The sequence below is a fragment of the Mercenaria mercenaria genome, chromosome 6 (assembly GCF_021730395.1).
Source record: "Mercenaria mercenaria strain notata chromosome 6, MADL_Memer_1, whole genome shotgun sequence".
Taxonomy (NCBI): Eukaryota; Metazoa; Mollusca; class Bivalvia; order Venerida; family Veneridae; genus Mercenaria; species Mercenaria mercenaria.
This window is the reverse complement of record NC_069366.1, coordinates 60,593,584-60,607,050: the sequence shown is the minus strand read 5'-3', so window position 1 is coordinate 60,607,050 and position 13,467 is coordinate 60,593,584. Positions and strand designations below refer to the sequence as shown.

General features: G+C 32.1%; 1 long non-coding RNA gene across 1 annotated transcript; it reads right to left on the bottom strand.

Annotated features, from left to right (window-relative positions):
- Positions 1-1,730: 1,730 nt before the first annotated feature.
- On the bottom strand, positions 1,731-9,204 carry LOC128557785 (uncharacterized). The gene is made up of 2 exons (XR_008371386.1): positions 9,073-9,204; positions 1,731-5,804 (listed from the first exon to the last, which is right to left on the bottom strand). It is a non-coding gene; the product is annotated as an uncharacterized LOC128557785 (long non-coding RNA).
- Positions 9,205-13,467: the final 4,263 nt, after the last annotated feature.

Below are 13,467 nucleotides of genomic sequence, written 5' to 3'. Positions count from 1 at the left end.
TTCAATTCAAAATAAATAAGAACTACTCTGATTAATAACTGCCTCAGTAAGTGAAAGTTTAAACTTAAACTTTCTATTATAATTCTAAATTTAAGTTATAATTAAGTTCAAGAGTAAACTAATAAATAGTAAGCTCTTAAATATTGAATTTAATTAAATAAAATCCACGCATAATTTGTTTTGAAGTTGATCTATTCATTGCGAAATCATTACGTTTAAACGGATAAATGCTTTAAAGTTAATTGAATATAATGTAAATTTAAGTTAAATTAAATTTAAAATTTAAACTAACATAAGCACTCTTAAAAATCAAATTTAATTGAATTAAAATTATGTTTAATTTGCATTTTATTTGGACTATTCATTGCAAAAACCTTACGTTTAATCTGATTTAAATTCGAAATTTAATTGAGTATAATGTGAAATTTAAGTAAAAATAAATTTAAAATTTAAACTAACATAAACCCTCTTAAATATCGAGTTTAAGCACACAAAATTCACGTTTAATTTGCATATTAGTTGGTCTATTCATTACGAAAATATTACGTTTAAGCTGATTTATATTCGGATTTTAATTGAGTATAAGATGCCACTTAAATGAAACTTAAATTTGGAAGAATAATTTTGCTTAAACTCGATGTAAATTTGACTTAAATTCGGAAAATAATTTCCAGTTTTATCTAATTAAATGACCTTAAATTCAGAGATTAATTACATTTAGGTTACGTTTAGTTGTCACTTAAACGTAACTTTTCTTGCAGTGTAGGGTGCGTGAGGGGTGTTGTACTTTCCATTACCCCTCATGAACAGACTCAATCAAATAGAGTCTGCTAATATTTTGCTTGGTTGCATTCTATACTTCCAAAGAATCTTTGTACAGATTTTATTATACATTAACAATTGTATTTACATTAGGCCAGGACTGTTTCAGATACATGCAAAAAACTTATATTATGCTTCCTGTTAATTAAGTTCTTATGTAATTGATATAAAAATTAAGGACCAGTAAATTATGTAAAATATGGGTCATTTAAAAATGATTCACCACTTCCACGCGTCTAATAAAATTCTTAAATCATTTTTTTTTATCAAAAATGACTTTCAATGTTATCATAATTTAGCCGACGTAGTGGTATGTTGAAAAATATCAATTTTAAGTATGGAGTAAAATTCTAGATTGGACCTATACATGCTTTTCTCGATTTTACGCTTCGTCATCATATTCTCGCACTTCGCCATTATGATTTCGCCCTTTCGATACATAAAACGTTTTATGTATCGCCTGCTCAAGATGGAGAAGCGTGAAATGCGAAATCACGATGGCGAAGTACGATTCAAGCGAAAGTACGACAGACTTTAACATTAGCATTGAGTATACATTGTACCAATAATATTGAATCATAACAAATATTAAAAACATAGCGTGATTGTTGATATCTCAACGACATCTAAAACCAAGTATTACATTGAAATCTTGATTTGATAATTGTTTAGAATATTGTTTAAGGTCTTCTGAAATATAAAACATATACTTTAGTTATCTATAAGGCCATTGAAAAAAATTGTAATCACCAGTTAAAGAAAGAACATATTTATCTCACTGTGTATCTTAAAGCAATGTAATAATCATTATGCGTGACAAATTACGTCTGCAGGGTTATACAAAATGTCCTATTCAAAAGCTTTTAGGTGTAACACTACACTGGTTGCATAGATTGAGAAAGTCAGCAGTTTTTCACACTCGGTTTTATTTACAAGGTTATACAGAACAAACAACTATACTAATAGTCAATTCAGGTATAAATACATCAGCTTTTTAAATAGTATTTTCCCGCGTCAAACTTTTAATTAATTTGTATTCTTAAGTCAAAAAGTTCTATAACATAATAATCAGTTCTAAATCTTCCACACTTATTTTTAACCCGCTCTTAAACCCGAGCCCAAAACTGAACTTAACCGAGCTGATCTGAACCGATCCGAACTGCTATTATACGATCCCATTTTTGTAAAACATTTCTAACTTCCTGATTCTGTCTCTCTCTTCTTAACTCAGTCCTCTCTTTTCTTGACTCGGTCCTCCTCTCCCCATTCTCCTCTCTTCTCTTAATTTTCTGAATATTTATACCTTTTTCACGAACTACAACGCAATAACATGTTTACAAGTATTTCAAAATATTCAAAGCAATTTCAAAAACATGTCAATCAAAACGTCCATTATGTACTCATATAATAGTAAACAACAGATGTAGAATCAATCACCATTGTGTATTTTCGTAAATAAATGACTGTTACCGAAACAAACAAAATAATTAGGATCAAATCTAATAGATAAAACATTCAACGGTGATTCATTTGGTATAAATTGTAAACAACAACAATATACTGAACAGGTAAACAAAGAAATTAACATTTCTGGCCAATTAATGAAAATTCCATCGAAAACAAAAATAAAGTAATTAAGGCTGTCCAAATCAATTTCTTTTGAGACTTTCGCAATATCTGATCGGTAATAATAGTAAACAAAGTCATTTAGGCCAAAACTTAATGGATAAAACACTCCGATGTTACGAAATTTGCTTGAGTAGTAAATACCAACAATGACCTACGCATGTAAACAGAATGCGTATCATTTGTAAGAATTATCAGGATCATCTACCAAAATCAATAACAGATAAAATAAACACAACGATTAATTAACTGAAAACTGACCTGCGAGCTATCATTGTGTTACATCGGTTTGAAAATGTCTTTTTGCCGATTTTCCAACCTGTACGAAATTTTACAGCTGTAAAAGACCTGTATTTTTGTTCAAAATAACAGTCATGCCTATTCCAAATTTACACCTGTAGATTTTATATAACAATATTGATTTTACAGCTGTAGATTTCAATTTACAGCTGTCAAACGACTGTAAAACAATTCGAAATATGCAAATGAGCTACACCTGTAAAAAAAGTTACAGCTGTAAAAATGAAAAAAAAGTTACAGCTGTAAAAATGCCCAAAAGTTACAGCTGTAGAAATATTATAGGTATTGAAAAAGAGGGCATTATTTTAAGGGACGAAAGGAGAGGTGCAAAAAGTTTTAAGATGAATTGCAATCTCTAGATAAGGTAGCAATTACTATGAAAATGGCAAAATAAATGATCTAGTACGTAAAGTATATGTGGTATGATTACAGTATAGCAACAGCAAAATTCAAGAGTAGGATACAAAGTAGAACATATGCAGATCTCGTTTATAAAACTTTCTTTGTCAGTCATGAAAACATATGACAATCTTGTAATTATTTCTTTTAAACTTATCGGCTTCCAGTATAGAGTAAATAGTTAATGTATGTACTTATACATGTCCTTTTACAACTATAATAGATAATTAAACATCTGTACTTACTCTATACCGCTTTAAATTCCAAAATTGATGTCTGTGTGAATTTCAGTTATATCCCGCCAAAATGCATTAAAGATGGCTGACAATACTCATGTTTCCCTCCAAAAATGTTACAGCTGTAATTTTGAGACATGACCATTTTACAGCTGTAACTTTCAACAGTAAATTTTTTACAGCTGTAAATTGAGACCTTCATATTTTACACCTGAAAATTTTAACTGTATTTCTGATCAGTTTTCCACTTACAGGTCTTTTACAGTTGTAATGTCAAAATACAGTTCTTTTACAGACGTTTTACAGCTGTAAAACAGGTCCTTTTTTTCGTACAGGAACCAACATTTGATCAATTTTTGACATTGTTTCATAATTTTATTATAGAAATTTGACTCTTTAAACAATTAGCATACACGACGTATGAATGTAATATTTTACATGGGCAGGATTATTACAAAACAAGCAATCAAATAGTAGCATAATGAACTAAATTGCATAACTGTACCTAAATTGTTATAAAATTTCAAAGACAATGCACATTGAATCAAATAATTATATAAAATCAGCTGGCTGTACACATATTGCCTAGATAACGAACATGTTTGCTATATTTTCATAACAAATTTAGGCTAAAAAGAGCACATTTTGCTTGTCTCGATGAGTTCGTTATAACCGGGGTTTACTGTACACAATATGCTTCTTGTTACAACCATATAAATAAGCCAGTAACTGGCCATTCTCATTTTTATTTAATAGATGCTATTTCGAAAATGTGGCCAACAATCTTTAATCGTGTTTTTCTTCGTAACCTTTCCATGGTGGTCAGTTATCAACGATATACTTGATCATCAACGTCCGTCTCTGTGTTGACATTGATTAAATATTTTAGGTGTAACTGTAAACTATTACCGAACTGTATAGAAGTCTCATGAACGGATTAAATCAAACCGAGCCTGCAACATTTTCAAAATAAGAACCCCACTTTTTCACCAATATCTGATCTTTGATTTTATCACAAATTAACACGACACTTTTGAAAAATCAAGTCTTTCAAGGTCTACAAACAAGGCCTTAAATTGTTTAAGTTTTCTAGGTCAACTCCATTAATTACATGTAATTAGGGCCGAAACAAGAACAAATTTTGTACCCGGGTACCCGTTGAACAGTTACTCATGGGTACCCGTCGGTCCCCGGGCTAATACTGAAAATACGGCATATGTGCCTTATAATCATCGGTTGTTATTCTCGTTCATATGAGGATATTTAGAGCAGATAGCCATGTTTGGGAGTAGTTGATATTTCTTCCGAATTAACACCATAAAAATGTCAACTTAGATGTCACAAAACTATTCTGTACATGAGGCAGCAGGATGTAAACCTCGTCCATGTAAATTGATTAGCTATAGCAACGAACATATTTTCATGTTTGCTATCCAGTTAAATGACTTAATATACCATAATAACAAATTTATACATCAGGTAACGGGTAATGAATATGTACTCGGATACTGACGATTTTCTACCCTACCCTCGGGTACCCGGGTACTCGTTTCAGCCTACATGTAATGATAAAAACTGTGAAATCGTGAAGTTAAATGGTGAGATTGTGAATTCGTCAAATCGTGAATTCGTGAAGTGGAAATCGTGAAATCAAGAAATTGTGAAGTTTAATAATAAAATCGTGAATTCGTGAAGCGGAAATCTTGAAATCGTTAAGTTTATTCATTGAAGTGGAAATCGTGAAATCAAAAAGGAGAAATCGTGAATTCGTGAATTCATGAAGTAGAAATCGTGCAATCATGAAGCAGAAAGCATGTAATAATGAAGCTGAAATGTCATCACGTGTCTTTCGTAGTCTTTCGTAGTATTCAGAATAATTGTTGACTAATCTTGAATCTAAAAGCGTTGTCTGTTTTTCGGAAATGATTTTGAGACATCTATTTTACTTTCCCTGAAAGAACTCCGGTGGGTAAATATATTGTTGCATCGCTGGAATAGCTGCTTTGTATAACTCGTGGTACTTCGTGTCGACAACTTGGCTTCGAGAATCTATGATAATGCTAAAATCTACCTTTTTAGACAGATTTTCACAAATCAAACTGCCGTGTTCGTCATAAATAGTTATGTATACAAATTGTGTGCCTTTGGTATCCACATCAAACCGGACAACTCCTCCAGGACATATCTTTACAAAACCCTCGTTGATATGTCTCCTCTCTTGTCTCGTATCAAGATTAACGTTAACGCCTGCCTTTACATTTGTAATTTTTGTTTTATCAATGTCATGGTCATGTCCGACAGAAGCATTATAGGCAGCCTTAAAACTTTCCTCAGAACGTACAATCTTTTCTGATTGACACATGACAAATACTGTGTACTCATAGCTATTGTAAACATGCGTCGATGGTTTACCACCCATTTCTGAAATAAAGTAACATTTTAACTGTCAGTTATTGATACAAACATCGTAGAAATCAGGGAGCTAATCGACTTGTTTTATCAATGGGACAAAAACTACGACCACATTCGATTATACATTTGAAAAAATAAACCGTATTGTATGATTTCTTGTCTTCACGAAATGATCTTTGTATTTTGTATAACTAGGAACAGTTACGCTTGTATAATTCACCTATGACATGCATATGATATTAATTTAGTGAATGATAGTATTCCAAATTAATACTCTTATTGATCCTTTCAAAAGAAATAGAACGAATACATCTGAAATTTTGCAGGTGTTAAATGGCTTTTAATACTGGTGAAGTTATAAATACGCTGGAAGAATGCTTCAGTCCTTAGTGCGGCGCGAACTGCGAATTCCTACGTAAGTCTAATTTATCAGCTCTTGCATATATAAAATGTACATAATTTTGCATTAGGTATTTCATCTTACATCTTATGTCTAAGGTATTAGGCATTAGGTATTTCATCTTATGTCAAAGGTATTAGGAATTAGGTATTTCATCTTATGTCTAAGGACTTATATACTTAAAAAAATGAAACAGAAAATAAGAAATAGATTTTATTTAGTCTGTTTATGGGCAGTTATGAAATGTATAATGCTTCAAGACAGCAAACTTAAATAAATCACTAGGAAATAATAAATGGGTTTTGTCGAGTCTGTTTATGGGCAGTAATGAAATACATAATGCTGCATATGTTCTTTTGCACCAGTTTAAGCAATCCTCTATTTTTAGGAACAGCCAACCCCCGACTTCCTTTTACAATAAGTATATTTTAACTAAGTCATTTTAACTGGGTGGACGGATAGCTCAGTGGTTTGCACACTGGCCTTCCAATCCTGAGGCCGGGGGTTCGGGAATTTTCAGAAACGCTTTTCAGTGTTTCCCACCCAACTAGAGGTGTACTGGTCAGGAACCCAGGCAATCATTGAGTGTATCAGTGCTATACACTGGGCACGATAAAGAACCAGACTGTCTCTTCGAAACGAGCTAGGCTAAGTTAGCCGGACAAGCCTGTATCTGATTTCTGATCTCTCTGTCGTGGGGGCTTTGTCTCACTCTGCCCCTCTGGTCAGATCGCTCTGTGTCTGTACTAGAAGAGGATGAATTATGCGCCCTATGTGGCTGCATTTGAACTATGTAAAGCGCCTTTGAACGTGAAATTGATCATGAAAAGGGCGCTATATAAATCTGGTATAATAATAATAATAATAATAATAATAATAAGTCACGGTCTGGTTTTGTAAACTCAAACCACAATACCAGATGTACAACGTAACATGTTTAATAACAATCCTAGGTCTGATGACTCTAGTTTAAAAACTTTTTGAGATATACATGACATATATTCGGACAGACGTACGGACAAGAACAATTTTAGGACTCCCATAAAACAACAAGAAACAAAAGCTGCCTGTTGACAGTGCACTCGACTATTCGAAGAATTGATGGAAGTATGGGTTCACAATATTAAGATTTTCTGACAAAAGAAAAAAATATAGACAAGACAAACAATCTATCTGTATTTGTGGATCTGGATATATCTAGCACTATATGACAATGTGTGGCCATGATGGTAAGCAAGTGTTCAAAGTTTCGAAGTTATATATCAAACATTTTAGACAAAATATGGAATTGTATGCGAAACGTAACTAATTTTTATGCCAAAAGAAAACGCCATGACTGAGCTAAAGACCATGTCCTAGCTATGTAGTCTTGCCTACATATGTTTACTATGATGGTAAACAAGTGTTTATCAGAAAAAGTTGTTTAAAGTTATTTCTATTTCTGTCTTTAAGAGCTTTAGAAAGGGATCAAATGCCCCGTGTTTAAACTACAGACAAAGTTTGATGAAAATTCAGCAAAAAACTTCATGAAAAAAAATGTTTAAAAGTATTTCTTTGTTTAACTCTATAGGACCCTACGAGGGGATCATTGTGCGTTTTGAAACAAATTTAGAAATGACCTTATAATGGTGGTACAGACCAGGTTTGATCAAGATCTATCAAGCTGTTCATAGCAGAAGTCGTTTAAAGCTTTTTTTCTAGTTTTAGCTCTAGTGATCACCAAAAGGGGTAAAGTGCCACAAGCAGTAATCGTTAACATCCGCCAATTTTGTTTTCCTATTGAGAACTAGGCAAATCTAACTTTTGATAAGTAACACACAAGATATAACACCTAAGAGGTAATACGTAACATGTAAGAGGTAACTGATAGCACGTAACACATAATATGTCATACAAAAGAGGTTATGCATAAAAACTAAGACAAAATGTCCCTAATAGGCTTCCGAAATGTATGTCTTTCTAGGTACTCGATTGGAAAAAATTATTACGTCATACATATGGCGACTGAAGACATAATAAGGAAGACATGACTGCTGAATGAATGCAGGTGACAAAATCCTTTGAAAAGATGTCATAACTATGATGATGGTATATTTTGTGAAGGAAATATTTATTTTAGCAGTAAGAAAATCTGTATGAAGAACTTTTGTATTAAGTATCGCAAAATCTTGATTAAAGTTTTATTACAGATAAAACATGTTGTATCTACTCAATATGATCTTCAGTGTTGTTATATTTTCTAGTCCTTTTGGATCCTGGAGTCAATTCAATATATTGATATATAGGCCAGGGCTGTTTCAGATACATGCAAAAGCTTATATTATGCTTCTTGTTAATTAAGTTCTTATGTAATTGATATAAAAATTAAGGACCAGTAAATTATGTAAAATATGGGTCATTTAAAAATGATTCACCACTTCCACGCGTCTAATAAAGTTCTTAAATATTTTTTTTTTTTTGCAAAAATGACTTTCAATGTTATCATAATTTAGCCGACGTAGTGGTATGTTGAAAAATATCAATTTTACGTATGGAGTAAAATTCTAGATTGGACCTACGCATGCTTTGTTTGGATATTTCTCTATGTCCTTTGGGAGCTTTCACAGGGCAATTCTGTGAAGCTGATAAATTTTCACTGCCGCTATAACCATTTGCCAAACACTGCAGTTTTGCAGAATAATTCAAAGAATGTTTTATAGATAAATGACTGATAAAGATATTAATGACGGTAATGGTGATGCTAGCGGTAATAAACTGTACACAATGGTGAATAAAAAACTGACAGGTAAACAAAACATTTCAACATTTATACAAAATTAAATTACAAAAAGCAAACATAAATGGATAATTAATTAACTTTTGAAAAACAGTACTTACTTAATAATGAGAGCTACATCCATACAAATGGTGATGTTCTCAATGAAGAAATATTCATTTTTGAAGTACGTAATGCAATCAATAATGCAAAAAAATAATAAAGCGTGGGGCTTCGATAACATTCCAATGGAGATTCTAAAAAATGATTGTTCTGTATCTTTTTGGCATATATTGTTTACTGTATGTTTAAATAAAGGTATTGTTCCGTCAGATTTTGGCAAAATTATTATAAGTCCTATTCTAAATCCAGTACAATAGATCCAAGGGATCCAATGTGATACAGAGGTATCTCGTTATCATGTACTATGTATAAAATTTATTGTTCAATTTTAAACCACCGTTTGTCTAAATGGACAGAGAATAATTATATTTTATCTGATGAACAAAATGGTTTTAGAAAAAATAGAAGTACAATTGATCATTTATCGTCGCTAACCAATATTATTGATACGAGGGAAAAGGCTAAACAGTCAATTTTCTGTGCTTTTATTGATTGTAGGAAGGCCTATGATTTTATAGATAGAAATATTCTTTTGAAAAGATTAGGTGATTTTGGTATAAATGGCAATATGTTTTTGGCATTACAATCACTGTATCAATCTGTATTATCTGTATTCTCTTGTATAAGACTAATTGGTCTAAACACCGACTGGTTTGATGTCCACTGCGGATTATGTCAGGGTTGTTCTTTGTCTCCAATGCTTTTTAACCTTTTCATTAACGATTTAGTTACACGTATAAAAGCAGTTTATGCGATTTTATTTAGGGATCGGAAAGTATACACCTAATGCTGCTGTTTATGGGAATTAGCCTGGCAACCACCACATGTGAAACAGTTAAGATCTGTTAGTCAACAATAGCATAGATTTATGAAAATGGAAACTAATAGAGTAAATTATAAAGTTTTCAATACAGGTATGTTGAAAAGTGATCAGATATGTAGAAGTTCGCAATTTGAGTATCTTATGTGTTTAGAGAAGTTAGAGACACTGGTACAAGTAGAAGATGGGAAAATAAACTAAGGACTTATAAATTACTAAAAGAGGACTTTGAAACTGAAGATTACGTGAGCTTGAATATGCCTTTAAAACACAGAGCCTCTTTCACTAAATTTAGATGTGGTGTAGCGCCAATTAGATTAGAGACCGGAAGATATGAAAACCTCCCTACTGAAAACAGAATATGTCCCATTTGTAAATCGTTAGTAGAAAATGAAATACACGTACTTTTCGAATGTTGTTCATATAATGAATTAAGGCAACCAATGTTAAACAAAGCATCTAATATAAACATGAATTTTGTTAATTTAACAGAAGATGAAAAACTAGTTTTTGTACTCTCCAACAAAGATATGACTATTGTGACCGCAAAAACTAGGTATAATTTTTAACATTGCATAAAACACTGATGTTTTATCATTATAAATAATGTCTTAATGTAACATCTTGTTGTACTTTGTAGTATGAGTTGAGTATTTTGATCTACTCTGAGAAGTAGTTGCTAATTAGTTCATCCTTGATCTGATCCAGGGTGATATCTGATTTTTTAAACCATTTCTTAATTGCACAGTAGTGCCCATATTACTGGTCAGATTCTTAATAACTTATTTTAGTTTTAAGACATTTTTAATTTTCAATTAGCGGCTGCTCCTCAGTTTTTATCATATAAAAATGGTTCATGTAAAAAGATGTATGTGTACAAATTAACAGTGATAACAATTAAGTCTCATGTAATTCTATATTAATATAAATACTAGTTTTGCATAGGAAGTGCCTCAGTTATTGTCAGAGGTAATACTTTACAAACACAGGCTCGCACACACGCACACGCACACGCACACACACACACACACACACACACATACATGCATGCACAACACAATCACAACACAGTACACACAACTGAAGTACACACACGCACACACACACAAACACACACACGCACCACTTGGAATGAACACAACACAAAATACAACACAATACACTTGAAATAGTTTTACTGTGATTTTAATAGTGTAATGTACTTTTTTAGATAGTCTCTTGTAATTCTATATAGAATGGCTATTTACTTGTATGATATGTGTGATTTTTATTGTTTGTATATGTGATGAGACTAATATATATATGTAAAGTTGCTTAATTTTCAAAAGTGCGTCTGAAGTTTCTCCTATAAACAGATATATCTGAAATCGCATTTGCGGCGAGCCTTTTACAAAATGAATATCTAATACAATGCCTCTGTATTTTTAGGCACATTAGGGGTTGAACTGACTGACGGTAAAGCAATTTGAATGAGTCATAATTGTCATTACTGTTTGATACATCTAATTCGTCACAGGATGTTTCGCAAATATGGGCTTTATTTTAAAAACTCGTGTATAAATTGTTCTAATAATTGTAGTAAATATTTTTAAAATATTTTCAAGAATGTCAATTGTATAGTCAAATGTATTTTTCCATTTTACAAATCAGGGAAAATCATGAATTTGTAAAACAGCAATTTTACAAGTTTGGTATAAAAATATTGCTTTATGACAACAAAGACAGAAAGATCAGAAATGTAGGCAAAATTTTATTTTTTTATTCTGTTCATTTAATATCATTTTTTTGAGTCCACACTAGCCGAAATTTACAATGGAACATACCCGATCAATAAATTCAAAATAATCATGACATTTTGAAAATAAAAACCCTTGTTACTCTGCGTTCTTTCGGATGATATTATTAGGTTATTTAACATTGTTCTGTACAATACGGAGAGATATTTGGACGAGTACCCAGCTGAGAAAACCATATTGGACGAGCCGCTAGGCGAGTTCAATATGGTTTTCTCAGCTGGGTACAAGTCCAAGTATATCTCGTATTGTACAGTACAATGTTAAATAACCTTTTTATTCTATATCTATTTTATCTTACTATAATAATAGTTTAAATTAAAAATGCCTTTTCTAGTTTTTCCCAGCTTGGTATGAGTGCAAATATATATTATACAGAACAATGTTAGACCTTAAATAACCTTTTTATTCTATATTTATTTCACTTCATACGTAATATACGTGATTCATTGATTGTTGTTTTTTTCTGCGTATCATCATTAAAAAAATGTATATGGTGCAACCTCCCTACAACAGCCATTTGGCGATTTGGGTGGTAATAATACTTGGCTGAGTTATTATGCCCATAAACATTGTCAGCAAGTTTGGTGAAGATCGGATGAAAACTGTTCGACTTCAAAGAGCGGACAAGGCTAAATTTCCCGTTTTTCGAGTAATTCAAGGACTATAATCAAAGAGTGTCTGGTACAATTTGGCTGGTTATCGAAAATGGCCGAGATATAATGCCCACAAACATTGTCAGCAAGTTTGGTGAAGATCCGACGAAAACTGAATTATAGAGCAGACATGTTTTGGATGCTGACCGCCCGTCCGCTGCCATTCATAATCTTCTCCATTTTGTTTCTTAACCGTTAAATCAAAACTGCTGAGGTAGCTATTCAGACAGTTAGGGCTGATACCAATTTCTAGGTTTCGTCCGGAACGGCTTCTTTTAGCGACTTTTCAAATATTCCAACATCTGATGATCCTGTTTACTGTATTTTTAAGTTTTTGATTATTAACAAACGTTTTAATATCTAAATCAGATAGCATTGTTATTCCTTGAATCGTTTTTGTGTTTTGTAAACAAAAAAAAACCAAACAAACTCAAATTAAATCCAGATTTCAAGACGCATAATCAAACTCTGTAGATAGAGCGCCTACTTATCCGCTTTACATTCGGAACATTTTCACGCGTTTCGGGCTTTATCGTATGATTAACATGGGACTGTTGAACCGTCCAAATACAGAAAATACAGGATTTTTTTGTACGCGCGTGCGTCCAAATACAGAAAATACAGGATTTTTGTACGCACGTGCATCCAAATACCGTAATATATTGTACGGTCACGTGTTTCAAATGAACGTTCGCAATTGGATAGATAAAATAGGTATAGAATAAATAGTGTTTATTGTATAGAGAAACCTTGTTAAAAAGGTGGATCAAACAAATGGCAGCTCCTTGTAAAGCAATTCTAAGATTTCTTTTGTAATATTGAAATAGCAAAATGGTTTTATCAAACGTTTTGGAGGACATTCTGTTTCATGACGAAATATGTCTGCAAAATCAATGCAATATATGCGAAATTTCCATTTAAGCCATCTAAATATAATTTTCATTGAAATCCTTTCACGATTACTTATGATGTTTCGCTTGTTTGTTGACCTTGACCGCCTTATTTGATATAACCGATGAAATGTAGACCATCTGCCTTGTAATATATATATTGCACTTCTTAAGTTATCAAAAAAGAATGCAACAATGCAAATTTATGTAAAATTACCTTTATAAAATTGCTAAA